Here is a 16,367-nt window from a genome sequence, read left to right on the forward strand (position 1 = left end):
CAAAGAAAAAAAGGCAAGGGGAAAACGTTTGTCTTTTTCTCCCCACCTCCAACTTCATCAACCAAATAAACTTGAAGCACAAAGCTCTCCAGCTACCACAGTCCTAACAAATTGTCCCCAGATATCTACACTGATTTAACAATAACTCTGACACCATGGACAGGCAGGCACAGCATACTAGGACAACACTGGAGCCACGAGCAAGGAAAGGGGGAAGGAAGGAAACCTGGTGTCAAGGAGAACAAAAGGGCTATGAGGTGTGGCAGCATCCCCAGGAAATTTTGCTTTTCAGTCCCCCATGGCCAAGGCAAGCACAGCCACCCCTGTGCACCCCGGTACCCAGCTTGCTGCAGGCAGTCAGGGTCTGGCTGCCCACTGGTGATGAAAGACAGAAGCATTAAATGGCATTGCAACCAGCAAGGATGGAGGGTGGTGAATGGATGTTCCTACAGAGGTGTTTTTGCCCCATGAATGTAAGTGTTCACCTTCTTGCCCTCCACCTTTAGAGTGTGGAAAGCCACTTTCACAGGCTTCCCCCCAGGGAAGAGCTTCATATATTTTCAGAATTGGCCACACAGGCTGATGATATCAGATCATCTCTAATAACGTGCAGTTTGCTGGATATTTTGAATTTGAGACTTTAGATAGATAAGAAGCCACCAGACACATTCCTGTGCTACTGATTCAACATCACGGGCTTCTTCCTCAGGGTATCTGCCATCAATGCTTGCATTCAGTGAATTACAAAAATCATGAAATAGGGGGAAACAATGGAAGTTCCTCTCTGTGGGAGCATGATCCATAAGGGCAGAACAAAACAATGGTAAAAGTAAGATGCTCATTGATAGCAGCTTGCATTTGTTTACCATTATTTTCAGAGTTTTTCCTTACTTTTAGAGGAATTTGCTAATAGCTTCATATTCCAGCACCTAATAAAACACAGTGTGCAGTAGACAATGGCGCAGAGCCCATTGCAATGAAAGGGTCGACATAAGGTGAGTTTCTTCCAGGCACAACTTTTATTCAAGCACTGCTCTTGGGATGAAGTTAGCACTATCTTTGTTGTCCCAATGCTGAAGCCCACATGACTGGGACAAGAACTGCCTAAAGAACCAGTAATCTTCCTTTCCCCTGCCAGGCTGAGCTCCCTCCTCTCAAAGGGCCTTCACGTGCTCACAAAACTATAAAACAATACAAAACTACAGTAACGTAAGCCTCAGCCAGCTCTTCCATGCCTGCAAGCCTGACATGTTGTTTGTTGTGTTTTTTTTTTTTTTTTTTTTCCCCAGCTTACAACCCCAGCCTATCCTGCCCCAGCTAACACATCCTTAGCATGGGTAGGCTCAGCCAATTTAGCATTAAGGACGCATCAAAGAAAGGTATGTCTGTACTAAAGAGCAGTTTTCCTTGGTGCAAGTGGGCTTGCCATAAATCCCTTCTGCTGTTCAGACCAACTGGGGTACCCATCTCTGCGCTGCAAAGCCAGCCAAAGCACTGGCAAGCCCAGAGCTTTTGACAAGGGGGCACAAAGCAAGTTGCTCACAGCAGATCCAGCTTGGTTTTCATGGGTCTTTTGGCTCACAGATGCTAAGTCAGCAACTGTAAACTGTGGAGGGCTTTGCAGCAGAGAGCTTGCCAGAAGGGAGGAGTGAGGTCACAAACGAATACATGTACTTGGAGAAAAGCAGGCCTTTATGCTGCTACAATCACTCAGCTCCTGTGCAAGGGAAATCTTAAAAAACAATAAATTACAGTTTGCACTACCTGAGGGAAATTATAACAACAACTACTGTACCGTCAAGGATTTTATTGCCTAATATTTTAACAGGGGATCCTGGAGAGCACATATTAAATGCAGCTTCTCCCTTGGAGAAAATGAATAAATTGCACGTCTAACCCTCTCACATCTTGAAAGGGGTCCGACCAGTACAAAACAGGATGAAATACCCAGCTCAAAATATTTATTGCAAAACTAGTTTATTCTTTCTCCCCACCTCCCTTCCTCCCACTGCCCCCCTGCAATCACTACGAGAGCAAAAACACCATACTCAGGTGGGGGAAAATTTTGCAGGCATTCAAGAAATTTATAGGAACAGAACATAACCACAAAAAGCAACTTGCATCCACGCAGGAGCCTGATCTTGAGAATTTCTCTGGTTTAGATAAAATATTTAGCTCACAGCTGCCCTGACAGAGATAGAGCAACTGAAGTACTACAACACACATGGTGAACACGACCTAGTAATACAGTATAAATTTATAACAAGAAAACAACATGAAAATCATAGATGGGACATTCCCTCTGTATAAGCTCTCATGCAGCTACACTTAAAGCTACACGATTTCTACCTAGCATTCTTTCCTAAATTGTGGCTACCAAGCAAAAATGCTCATGTTTGTAGTTCTTCAGCAAGAGAAAAAAGTGAGGAGTGATGAGTGCCAAGGTATGTTAAGCAAATGTGTAGGCTAACAAGGACTGTAAGGCACCTGCTTAAGGAACAAGCAGCACCCACTATCAATAATCTGTTTTGTGCAGAAGGGAGAAGTACACTAGTCATAATTTACATTTTACCAACTTCTCTTGACTCATATTATGAAGGCATAACCAGCAAATTAGGCACTGGAAAAGAAGCATTACATTGAAAGGATATCCAGTAGTTCTGTTTAGCAAGGTACACCCCCTTTTCAATTACTGAGCTAAGGGCAAAGGCTGCTAGTTGCTTAATGGGATTTTTTATTATTATTATTATTAGGAAGCACTACCTAATTTCATAATAGCTATGAAAACAAAATACTGAAGCAAATATAGCAGGGGGGGAAGGCACTCCTTCCCCAAAAGTCAGGCTTGAAAGCATCTGCCTGCCACGAGAAGGCTTCCGACCACATGTACGCCACGTTGGACTATCAGCACCACATTTACCATACAAAAAATACAGGATTCCAAATCATCACAGTTTAGCCACAGACAGCATTACCATGACTACAAAAGCATAGCCTGGAACCTGGATACTCTTCAAAGAATTCTTGCTGTTAAAAAAAACAAACCATAAAAATGGGTAATAAGTTTTTGCACAATAGCTTTACAGAGTCCCTGGATGCAAACACTGCAAACAGAGTGCAATACAAAATCCAGCCCAGTCAGATAAACTATTCAGCTTTTTACTTTAGCATACCTTCAAGATCCAATCCATGACAAGAAAGATTTATCCATTTTATTAAGAACACCAGAAGAGTAACAGCACTGCATGCCCTGATCCACACTGACTGCTTGCTGACTCCTTCTGGCAAAGAACCTTCAGCACATTCCTTCAGTAAAACTGAAATCAGTCTCAGCTGAAAGGCATCACAAGTCAGAACTGGCACTCGGTTTCCAGAACTCACATCAGGTGCCACTAGTTAAGGCAGTGGGTGCCACTAGGTCTTCATCACATGGCCCCTTGCCCTTCCACCACCTCCTCCTGCCCCTGCAGTAACATCTCGCAGGCAGAACACCGCTTGCTCTGGACACAACCTAGCTCACCAGTTCATCAGAAAAAACATTTTATGTGCACCAAGACAGATAAACATCTTTCCCTTGCAAATACCATAGCTGTAATGTTTCTTGGCTATGCCAGCTTTGTAGGCTCAATGAGGGCTATCAAGAGGGTGAGGCATAACAAGAGGAATCAATAACGTTTCTGTGCCATGGGGGTTTCTTTGATCAGCGTTTAAATCATGCATGTTTAGTAATAGAATAATTTGAGGCTGAAAGGGGATTCAATCGGGGAAGGTGCCTTCTCCCTTTCGAGCCCACTTGAAATTTACAGCTGAAAATGCTCTAGAGCTCATCAAAATGACTTACTGCTTCACAGACCTAAAGCTCCTAAGTCCTGTGCAGCTCACACAGCACCTCTCCTCCCTTGGTGTATTGTGTCCCCAGCCAAAACGCCAACCTCCCCGCTGGCACTGCAGCACTGCTGAGGCCAGTCCTAGCTCAGTGACAGTGGCTGTGGCTGTGCCCATACCCTGCTGCATGGGGCTGCGTCCCCCCTCCTCCTTGCACAGCCTGGCAGGATTGTGCACCAAAGTGGGTTGGATGGGATGGAGATTTCCCGTGGGGACTGCAGGGGTGGTGAAGGTGGGGATGCAGCAGGTTTGGGGAAGGTGGCATTTATTTCCATGTATTTTTTGCCAAACTGATTTCCATAAATTTTACATGGAAACTGTGAGCGCTGAGCCAGACCCATACTTATAGGGGACAAAAGGGTCTCTAGTCAAAATCAGCAGGTGTACAGAAGGTGAACATAGTCCAGAAGGAGGCTGGCACAGCAAATGTGCTGGTGTGCTTGCAGAAAGTTTGCTTAGCTGCCTGCTTGCATATAACCGAGGTGTAACAGTTTCATCAGAAAAACCAAGAGCATCTGACCCCAGGCTAACCTGTATTGTGGTGATAGGAACATGTTTCTAGAGATGAGAGAGATGGGCTCAAATTCCCTTGGGCCTTGGACCTACATCTCCCACATCTGCCCTCTCTTTGTATCCATGTAACTGACATCCTCTTCTCTTTCTCCCTTTGCTTTTTTAAACAGAAACCTTTTCTTTTGGCTAAAATGAGAAAAAAACCCGCAGAGGTGTTCTCTGTCATATCACTGGAAGGCAATGTACTTGTGTTCGCTAGCTCTAAATGCTCTGCAGATTCAACCTCTTTAATTTCTCTGCCTTTTATCTGCACACTATCCACCAGATTCAAAACAACAGACATTTCTGGAGTGTGATTGCGAACAAAATTTGGCATGAAGAACACTTTTTTGAGCCTTCTATCAACAAGACTTTTTGCCTCTTCACTCCCCATAAAACTCTCTCTCAAGCTTGACACCACCAGGTTTGTTATTCTACCAGCATCATGACCATAAAATGATTTATGGTCCCCAAAACTGAAATCCTCATTCTGTGCTTGTCCCTCTGCTTCTGTCAATAGTTGCCATTCCTCTACGTGTGGAGCAGGTTCTCCCATGAGCTGTGAAGACCATCAACAGTCAATACACATTTCTTGGGTGTCATAGCACTGTGTTACACATCCAGAGAGACAAAAATAGGAAGGAAACATCTTAAATAACATTTTCTTATTTTCTGACTAGTTTCTCTCATCAGGGTACGTCACATGCAGGGTTTTTCAAACATCCAGCCCGATATTTGCACATCAACGAACTTTGCTTGGTCTGAACAGTCCAACAGTCCACTAAGAAATACCTCTTTTGCCATTCCCACCTCTGAACTATCTCGAGGAAACTGGGCTCACTCAGCACAGGGAGCTGCGGAGACCTTGGGGATTCATCATAAAGCATCTCTGATCCCGATCCCTCAACACTTGAGGCTCTTCCCTACCTCTAATGTCTTAAGAGCTCATGTAATTTCCCCAGTCACCAGGGCTGACAGCATTTCAACAAGAAATTCAACAAGGGCATCACAAAAGCCTCAGTTTATAAACCAGGAGCTTTGAGAAGGTGGACTGAACAAAAAGCTGAGCATGGGGCTTCTGCTCTGCTCAGTTGCTGCTTTGCATTCAAGGAGCACTTACAGCAAAAGCTATAAACATATTAGAGTTTGCCAGAACAAAACAAAGTAACAGGCAGCTCCATCTCTGAATAGTCTCTCCTAAACCTAAGGTGGTATTTTATTCTAAAGTGCTGCAAGAGTCTGTGAGCAACGTGATGTTACTATTATTTCTCTTCTCTTGAGAAGACAAACATGTCTGTTTTCTTATTTATGAGTGTTTCTTCCAAATTTCAGACTTTTTCTTGATAGCTACCTCTTCTTGATATTTTTCTTTTTTAGAATTAAAGAGAAAATGGAAAGAAAAGTTAACAAGGAAGAAAAAAAATGACTTTAGTGAGTTATATATTGAGCTAGCCAGCAAAGAATGCCTTCCACAAAAAGCCCCCCAATTTGCAGCAGTACATTCACACTGCATGCAAACATCGTCCTGTATTTGCTGCCTCACACACTGGTTCCTTTGCACTACTCAGATGATGTGAAGCAATCATAAGCCTATGTCCATCTGTGCCAAGTTTATAAAAGCTCTTTCCCACTGGAGTGTCTCAAAGCAGGATGAACAAATATGAGAACTACACTAAAATAGCCAGCAGCAGGTGTGACTACAGGGGGCTGTGGGAACAGCGAGAGGGATATAATCAACTGAGTTTGAATCAGAAGGCAAGCTACAGGAGGTGATACTTTCCAGACTTCTGTCCCAGCATACTCTCACCCCACAGTACCAAGAAAAGAGATATGACTTGTAGGAATGTGCAAAGCAGGATCATAATATGGATTTATGTGGCTGGAACCCAAACAGCATGGCAGGAAGCAAGAACTGTGGGCTTAAGCGTGTGCCAAGAGCCAGAGCAAAGTCTCTGCAGTGATCCTGGATATATGCTCTCTAAAGTTAAACCTTGTTCTGCTGCATCTTCCCTCCACATAATGTGCTTACTGTGCTCATCCATTTATTCATTTGCACAGACATACTTGCTTCCTACTTTGGTCTTGGGAAGGTCCAGGAGAAGGAATGCACATTTTAGGGTGTGCCTGTGGCTCTCTCATCTGTGTGCTTGCAAGAAGATGGGATCCTCCTCTTTCACCTTACAGATTTAAGGTCTTTGTCCACAGGTGCACATGCATGCACACACCCTTCAGTCCTTCTGGACACAAAGCAAAGCTTGAATACTTGACCTGGGTGGGGATGCGGAAAAGACATCTCTCGCAGAGGGAGGCCCAAGAGGACCTGCCAAAGATAGGGAGGAAGCGGCCATCTCTCTCGATCAAATCCAGCCCAGGCATTGCAAAGAGCCTTCCCTGCTCTGCCTGAACTCACCTGTGTCTCCAACAGGGTCCTGTGAGAGCATGGAGTATAGCAAACAGCCCATCTGGATGCTCAGTCATCCCAAATCCAGACACTGCACCCCTAAAGCTAGGAGCTGACAGGCATATTCTAGCCCGTCTGTCTCTCTGGCTCTTCAAATGCCAGATGATTAGATTTGTGAGGTAGGATAATACATGACCAGAGGCAGGAACTTGATTTTTTTCTCATTTTTTCAAGAAAAAACTAAGCTTCTACCTAGCAGTGAAGAAGTTAACAGGCTGTCTGGGTGCCTGAATTAACAGCTGCTGAGATAAGCAATAAAGCTCCAAGTCTGCAGGGTAAGATGGCAGGCTGTGCAGGCTCAAACAGTCCAGATCATACGAGAACTTCATTTAACACAACATTTTCACCACAGGTGTATTATCTGCAAAGCAAGCTTTGAGCCTTTTCATTTTCATCATATGTCTCCCTCTTCTGCAGCTCATCTCTTTCCTTCCTCTTGTAACATTTGCCCCCATCAGCCTCCAGGAAACTTCCTACACACCAAACCAACAAAGCCCTGACTTGGTTCAAACCAGCCCATTTCAGCTGACCAGCACTTTTACAGGACCAAACAGGTGTGGTAGCAAGAAGATATTCCCAAACCCCTTTCTTCTTTCCCCTCCATCAAACACACAGTGTGTGCATTTACCAGACACTATTCCCCTTGAAGATCTAAATCTACTGAATCCTGCTGCATCCAGATTGGGTTTGCAGCCTGCCTGAACCTGCTGCCTTCACTTGGAATTACCCTAGGTACACACTTCCCCATCATGACCAGGAGAAAGCTCTCACCCTGGCCCTCACTGGATCTGATGCACTTTTGTGGCCAACCTCACCTTGTCACTGAATGTCTTGAATCACCAGACTGAATGAGTATTAGGTCCTGTACATGTAGTCCTGCTGGATGTGAGAAAAGCAAACTGTGGGTTTTCCCCCACGAACCCAGCCAGAAACACTTATCACTGTTCCCCTCTGAAATTTAATATCCTTAATTCATTCCTTGTTTAAAGAAAAAAAAAAAAAAACATGGAAAGAAGTTTACATCGATACATTAAATAACTTATGAAAATCTGTGGAGAAAGCACTGGGAGAAGTAAGAAAGTTTCTGAAGCTGCAAGAGGCGGACTCCCCCTGACACCTCCACCAGCCCCGATGAACGCGCCGTGCCCAAGCTCCTGGCCCCAAGGCTGCCTTATAAGGTGGAGAGATTGCTGCAAGGCGAGGCAGGCTTCAGTGCTGCAACTAAAGGGATGAGAGCCCTGCCTCATTCTGGCAGGCTCCTAAAGAGACAGTGAGCTTTTTATCATGTTTCTAAAGTTATTTGGGGAAAGAAACGCAGATCAGAAGAGAGGCTGCAGATAGAAGAGGCACTAAATTAATGTTTTTCCTTCTAATCTGCAGTACGTGGTTTCTGACTGTGCTGGCTGTTGCAATTTGCTAGCATTTTATAAAACACAGAAATAATAAGCATAGAAATCACAAGGCAATGAATGTTACCCAACTAGTGCCTCTCTGCCCTGCCTGGCTGTACCAGGTGATGGGATAGTCACTAACTGCGTGATAACCCCCGGACAAGTACGCCTTCAACCCATCAAACAACTGTAACACAATATACGTATAAACATATTTAGCATGACTGAATAGCATTTTTCATTAAAATCTGTTAGTGACACATGGTACAGAGCCAGCCTTTCAGTGGCTTCAGGTTATAAGCAGACGTACTGCCCAAAATGCACAAGTTGGGAGTTATTCTGTGACAGCGCTCACCCAGCCAGAGATGCAGCGCAAGAGTTGCTTTGCCTGCAGAATTACCGCTGAAGCAAAGTTAGCTAGAAACCAACACCCAGCCTCAAACTCCTCCAATCCTTCAGCAAATATACCACAGCTGCACATTTTCAACTTTCTCACTAAACAATGCTCTGAAAGCAAGAAGCCTCTTTGCAGAAGCGCAGCCGCGCAGCAAATCCGACCGGCTGCCCCGGGAAGGAACAATGCAGCTCTTACCTCTCTCTCGGTGGGAGATGAAAGCCCGGAGCCACGCTGGAGGCTCGGAGGAAGATGCAGCACTGCTTTCCGAGCCGCACGAGGCCTGGCCTGTGCTCATGAGCTGCCCCTGTCAGATTTTCCACCAGCAGAATTGCAGCCAAGTCCCTGCCCATGCCTGAAGAATTTCCTGAACAGCATTCCCGTTCTTTTTCTAACTGCTTTGAAACCACAGTGTCTGTACTTCAATAAGGCTTTGTCAGGCCAAGTTACAGCTACTGGTCTGGCTCCAGACAGCAATTGAAAACACATGTGTTTTGCATTAAAAGCCCCCTTCTCTGCACACACATTCGTACACAGACACCCCTTTCTGCACTCAGCCCAGGAGTCTGCGTGGCTTGCGTTTGCAGCTATTCTGTTAAATTCTAGCCATTTCTGTCTAAAAGAATAAAAAGGTTATGCTGGTAGGGATTTTCTTTGGGAAGAAGGAAAAGGGGTCTAGAGGGATTCCCTTCCCACAGCTAACACCTCACCCTGCCTCATCATGTTTTGCTGGTATCGGTGGTCATGGGTGCCTAGGTTAACAGTCAGCTGAGCCAAACCCCAGTATGCAAGGAAACACAGGAACTAAAATTCCAATTCACCACCACTCTCCTCATACCTTTGCCTCTACCACTTCTAAGAATTGTGAGAAAAGAAAGCATATTTTTAGCATCTCTAGACTCAGTTCAGCACATCAGGACTGTATCCTAATCTTGACACATAGTCCCATATCTGCTTATACTAAAAATAATACAACTATTTTTGAGTACTTTCATCCCTCTCTGCTTTCCAGCTGTCCTAACCCTTTAAAAATATTTTAAGCACCTTGCATCTTTTTTTTTCCCCAAAGAGCATTACCATTGCTCTGGTGTTGGCTTAAGGAAAAGAAATAGAAGATATAGTGTTATACCTTTAATCAGAATGGGTCCCAGTTCTTAATATCTGTAATCATTTCCAGCCAGCACCATGGGTCGCGGCAGCGAACGTGAGCTCTGCAGCTCGAGATGCCCTGTGCCTGGCATGTGCCTGTGAAGCAGAGCCGGAGTAGATGTGGGAACGCACATGGATGTCCTCCTTATTCCACCACAGCTAAGTCCCACCAAAGATGAAACACAGCAGCAGAGTTGTCAAGGTAACAATATAGAAAAGAGACAGTTTAAAGAGAGAGAGTTATATTTTTTCCCTCTTAATGTTCCTTTTCAAAACCGTGCACTCCACTTCTATCAGGTTATTCTGTTCTGTGATTTACAGAGGTGCGGAGTCTGGATGAAGTGTTTACAAGAGACAAATGCAGCTGGGGATTGAAAACAGAGTGCCTTGTGGATGGTCTGATCCAGGGCTCATTGAATGTGGTAGAAAGCCTGTTGCCTTCCATTGACTTTGGGCTAGGTCCACAGCTAGGACTTATTTACCCAGCAGGAAGGAGAGATCTGTACTTGGGGACGAGAGCTCACATCACACACAAAGGATGCCCGTACTGCTGACCTGCCCTACTTCCTCCATCCAACCTGTTTTAAGAGCTACTGTGTTAGCACCATGCCTGGTTTTTATCTGCACCCTGTTCTGGCCCCAAAATGCCCATTTCTTAACTCCTGCAAAGAGCACACATTGCTTGGCAATATTGCCAATGTGCCCTGGCAGTGTGCGTGGCCAGATTTTGACAGCCTGGATGAGCACCTGAACCACACCGCCTTCAGCAGGACAATACACGGAACAAGATGCTGCTTTGCAGAAGAAACATCACTATGAAACCACCTGATCCTTCTGCCTCAGTTTTCAAGACTATAAGCCAAGCAAAAGGCAGGCACACAAGCCGACAAACACAACCAGTGGTGATAGCGTTTCAGATTTATTTGCACAGCTTGTGAGGAGTCAGTTTGTGCCAGAACAGAAACCACAGACTCTTGGATCGCAAATCAGGAGAGCATTGATGCAGCTAAAAGAGTGTCTCCTAAACAGGCTACAATGGCAATGATAATATTCTTCGGCTTGGCAGACAGTAATGGCTGAAACCACCAGCGCCGAAAGTCTTTGGAGTCTCTTAGTATAAATAAATTGAAATAGAAAAATATGAGCTGCAGATTCACGTAATTAGATTTCCAGTCCTACAAAGACAATCGGGCATCTGCAGAGCTGTTTGCAAGATGATAGCAGTCCTTGCCTTCTGCTTTAAATTTCCCCATGGCTTTTGTTCAGCAAACCAGTTATGTATGGTGACAGGCAGGAACTTCAGTGGATCAAGGTATGGGTTTTACTTTAAGCACGTGCTTCGGTGCTTTGTGGTCCAGGCCTTCTTACAGCAGGCTGGCTCCCAGCAGGACTAATAGTCAGATCAGTTACCACATGGCAGTAGGGTACTCTGAAATTACTCAGTTCTTTATACAAATATGGTAAATCAGTGGTTTTCAAATTTATCTCAGTGTGGATCCCCAAATATTTGCCAAAGGTGGTGCATACCCCTTCAATGATTTCACAGAGAGAGATTTCCAGATACTCTATGCAAAACTCTATTTTTCTGTCATTTTTCACAGTTCCCTGGGGAACAGTCCACAGGCCTCCCATACATCTGTGGGCTGGAAAGTACCGCTGGAGATAACTTAATCCCTTATTAAAAATGTAAATGATCTCTTCTGTTTATGTGCTTTACTTACTAACTTCAGAATATTTATACGAGCTAGCAGCGTGCTGGCAGGTAGAGATGTGGGGAGGTGACAGCATTAATATTGCATTTTTTTCCATTGGCATAATTAGTAGGCCAAGTCTATAAATATTTACATTAAATCTGTCAGGCATCACATCAACCTCACTGATAACTTAAGGGTGTCTTACTGTAAACTGCATTAATGTCTAACTATTTTGTCATCAAGTAACACATAAAATGCTCCTTCAAGCTAAGCCACTTTGACTAGGTTGTTTTTATCTCTTTCTCATTTGGGTATGGGGTTTAAAGATGCTTCAAGCATCAGAACTGTGGCTTAGGGACTGCTCTTTTTTCTATCACTGAGCTATTATTTGTATTACTGCCAGTGCTACCAGAAATATATGAACCTTGCAAGCGTAAAACTTAAGTTGATGTCGACATAACTATCTGCGTAACTGCTATTATTTGTCAGTTCTGGCAGGGTTATGAGGATTAACGAAAAAAAGAAGAAGAAAAAAAGCAGCTACTAGAGCTCTTTGGGAAGATAAAAACAAATTAACCCCCCAAAGCTCCAGTATCTTTGCAGCTGGAGATTGCAATGTGTAGGAACTTCCACTTGGTGCAGGAGAACCCCTCCACCAGATCCATGAATTTCTACACCAGGAAATTCGTGAGACCTGCAGCTTGCACAGCAACATTTACACGTTTTGTTCCACATGCTGCATGCTGTCGTTCTCCACCACACCTTTCTACATCTTTTCCTTGGCAGCGGGAGCCACTGGGGGGTTACTCACAGCACCACAGGAACCGCAGCAGTTGGCAGTCTGGAGTGTGCCCTGCAGCCACCCACTGCTGGCACTTTGCTACAACCTCCCCTGCATTAACCCCCAGGACAGGGCTCCTCCAGGAATCACAGAAATTAACCCAACCTCCTTATCTAGCCACTTAGCATTAGTAACCTCAGTATTCAAAAAGACCAAAACCAGACCTAAAGTGACTGGAAACACACCCCCTAACACTAATCTGTAACACTGGCAAAAAGGACTCAGAAACAGGAAAGCTCCTTTTCCACCATTTGAACCTGACCTGCATTTTGCCTTCCAGCATTTTCTGGATGTAGCTGAAAATGATTTAATATTTACTGTTGACTTAGCAATATACATAACTAATTCTGTTTAACTGATAATATCTATTTGCATAAAAATCAAAACTCACAGGATTTTCATGCTATGCACATTTCTAGGGGCTTGCTGAAGCATTCCCAACACCTTCCTAAGAAAATCAGTGCAAAACAACCAAGCAGAAAGTAGCAGCATGTAAACGCAGGTGTGTGTGCACCTGGACTGGAGGAAGAATTCAAAATGAAAATTTTAATATCTGAAAGAGATAATTAAGGAACTCCTTGTACGAGCTTTTTCTCCAAATGACTTTTTTAATCCATTCAATCTCTTGAAACATCACAACCAAATAAATATAAATGTTCGCATGTTTTTAAACTCTAAATTGAAAGAAATTATCTGCTTAATTATTATTATTTTAAATCATACTCAGCCTTGGACTCCTGTAACAGATCTCTTGCGTATCCATGTGTACAGGGAGAATTCAAGACTCATTTGAGCTTCATTTCCTTAAATGCAGAATTAAGGTAGCTAATGGATTAGAAAGTTAACTCTTTCGGGCAAGGAACAGCAAGCTGCTGGAGGGAAGCTCTGGGCATTCCTCACGGATTTGCCCAGCTCTGAGCATTCAGATGGGACAGAGGGCAACCTAGTGACAAAGGAAGGGGAAAAAGGGGATGCCAACATTTGTTTAGCTAACATCAGTAGTTATAGGATAGGAGTGGTTCAACCGAGGGAGAAAATCCGTGTGCAGGGAAGGAAGGTCTGATGTGAGGGTAGGGAGCTATTAGCAGGTAGTCCTATTTAAGGGCTGCAGCTGCGACTGGATGAAGTGGATGAAGGCACAGAGGTCATCAGGCCCAAAATGGGTTTGCTGGACAAGTGAAAAGGAAATGGAAGAAAAATGAAAAAGCACTTGTGGTGTGTCTGTGTTTGGAAGGAGCTTGTTGCAACTTGTGCCTGGAGACCAACCAACTGCATGCACACAACAGTGAGCTAGGAGAGCCAGATCTGGAGCGTCTGCATCCTCACCCACGGCCCTAGTTTCTTCAGAGATAAATATGGCTACATTTTAGTAGGAAAATATAAATACGGGACTGGTTATGAGATACAAGATCTTTCAATTCCCTGAAATTAAAGGCAAAGAAATAAGGAGGGGCATGGAGATGACACCTCTGCAGCCCTGCTCTCATAGGCAAGTATTCAAGAATTCTCTGACTATCATGGAGATGGGAAATTTCAGTAATGGCAGAAGCGACCCTGAAGAGGAAACCTTGCTTCACACGACACTGAGTTATTTAGATATGTGTTCTAAATTTTGCCCCTTCTGTTTGAGTTTGCCAACAGAAGTATGACAGTAAAGGAAACAAAAAGTCCCAGTTTCATTTGACAGGTGAGCTGGGAAATGGGAGATCAGGCCAGCAGTCAGTGCCACTTGTACAGGGCTAAAAGCACAAGAGAAACTCAGGTGGAAGGTTCAAGGAAGTGAAGGACTGAAGTCCTATGAGAGGCCAGACCCAGAGAGCTGCAGTTCAGGGTCTGGAATTTTGAAAAGGTGCCCCCACATCTCTGCCACTGCTATAATACAAGGAGTGAGGTGGCAAAAAGTCATCACCAAAGGCAGAAATCTTCCACAGCACAAGCTCAGGAGAGTTGAAGAACAGGGGGAGGGAGGATGGAAATTCAATTCAACTATCTACCGTGCCAGAATAACAGCAGGCTCATGCATAATGTTGCAGGGGTTGATGTGTAACACCTGTACTGAGAGCAACCTACTCCTAATGGCTGTTTTCTCCTTAGGGTCTGGGACCTGCAAACTCCCTGAGCCTATTTGCAGACTGTAGCGCACCTCATCAGAAAGCTCTGTGCCGTGCTCCTTTTTCCACAAAAGCAGCAGCAGTGTTTACCTGTTGGCCGTAGAGACGCAGCTGGGACCACATCCAGCCCACCCCCCGACCCCAACCAGTGCTTTGTAATTATTCTGATGATTTCAGCCATTTGCAGGCTCTTCGCAGAAATAATTTAAGGCCAGTAGAGCTAGTTAATAGGTAAAATGGAAAGTGTTCCTTTTCATTTCTCTGGCAACATTAATGTAATTATCCTGAATCATTCTCAAACTACGTGGGCTGTAATTTCAAGGCAATATTACTATTACAGAGCCCTGTTCTTCCAGCCAGCATGTGTCATACTCCCCATCCAGAAGTTATTTATCAATAATCAGAAAGGTCTTCATTTACAAACAGTAGAACCTCTTCATGTTTAGCATGACAAGGAAGCAGAATGGATGTCACCATGCAAAGGCATACAACTTCCTTGGTTGCTCCCTTTCTTATGGGACTGGCATAAAAAACACAACAAAGAAAAAATAACCATGAAGATTAATTTCATACAGACATAACAGCAACTATGCAGTTGACCAGACCAATAATTATTCTTTTATTATGGTCTTAATGGTACCCAAATTTATTACTCTTATCTGAGCAGCCTCACCCTTAGTTCTTTCGGAAATCAGGTTCAAGGCACACAGCTGCTCTCTAAGCTGCTGATAGATGTATGCCCCAGTGAAGACAAATCCTCACCTTAGCCTGCTATCATCATTTTAGGGGGTGGGGAGAGTTTCAGTTTCTCTGTCAGGTCTGTTGTGATGGGGATTTTTGCAGTATGGATATGCCATGCTGCTTGCATTTAATGCAGAGAGCACTTGCTGGTCAAGCAGAGTCTCTGCATATCACAGTCTTTTCCTTTCTGCTCCTGCCTATTTTTATTCCATCAAGAAAGAAGCTCTGCTTGTTCTTACATTTAGACGTCCTATTATATCACAAAGTTTAACACCACCTGATGCATCCAAATTTGGCTGTACGAAACAATTTTCATAGGCAGCCTGTCTTTTACGAAGCAATTAGCAGGACTCTTGCAGAACACCAGGAAGGCAGACTGTCTGTCTATAAACAGCCCTGGCCAAGGCCACCTGCTTTAATGAGCTGTGCTATGCCAGTCTGGATACCGAGACTTCTCCATGGTTGTGTAAGCCCCCTGAGATGGACAGCAGTGGCCTTCACACAAAATACCTGTGCCAAAGGAGAGCTCTTGCCCTCCTCTTCCCATAACAGCGCTAGCTGCTCAGCATCAGGCTGAAGCCAGATGCACAATATACACACTAGAATATGAAGCAAGGAGACAGCAGTTCTGGTAATCAAAATTATGGATGATCTTTGGCCAAGTTTTGCAAATTCTTTCTCTCTGCTTATATCCTGCAGGAGGTGATAAGACACATACTGTTCGTAGAGTAGCTCATGACAGTATGCAGACACTTGGATGTAGCAGAGTGAAGAAGTATTATGCTTATATAAAAATAAATGCACACATGCACATACACTCACATATTTTCAGTTTCAACAGAGAATGAGGGGGAAGCTTTAGAAAGCAAATTAATAGGAACATTAAGCTAAACTGAGACTGTGTGGAATGTGTGAGACAGAGGGAAGAAAATAAAGATGTAATGGTCTGAGAAATAAAAGCATGTTTGTACATCACTAATCCCACTGACCTTAAACCCTGCCAGAGAATTCAATATGGTAGATGCGTATCTGTGAGGACCATGAAAAGGACACTGTGCAAAAATTCCAGACTCAGAATTGCCTACAGAAATCTAGCCGAAGGCCTACCAATCTCAGCATCTCTGCTTAAGTTATTGGCAGGATGTCAC

At 44.1% G+C, this 16,367-nt stretch overlaps 1 protein-coding gene across 3 annotated transcripts in view; it reads right to left on the bottom strand.

Annotated features, from left to right (window-relative positions):
* SGCD (sarcoglycan delta) overlaps positions 1-16,367 on the bottom strand; it is a 345,029-nt gene that overhangs the window by 136,723 nt on the left and 191,939 nt on the right. The gene's annotated exons all lie outside the window — the stretch shown is intronic.

The sequence above is a fragment of the Netta rufina genome (genome assembly GCF_964035555.1).
Source record: "Netta rufina genome assembly, chromosome: 14".
Classification (NCBI taxonomy): Eukaryota; Metazoa; Chordata; class Aves; order Anseriformes; family Anatidae; genus Netta; species Netta rufina.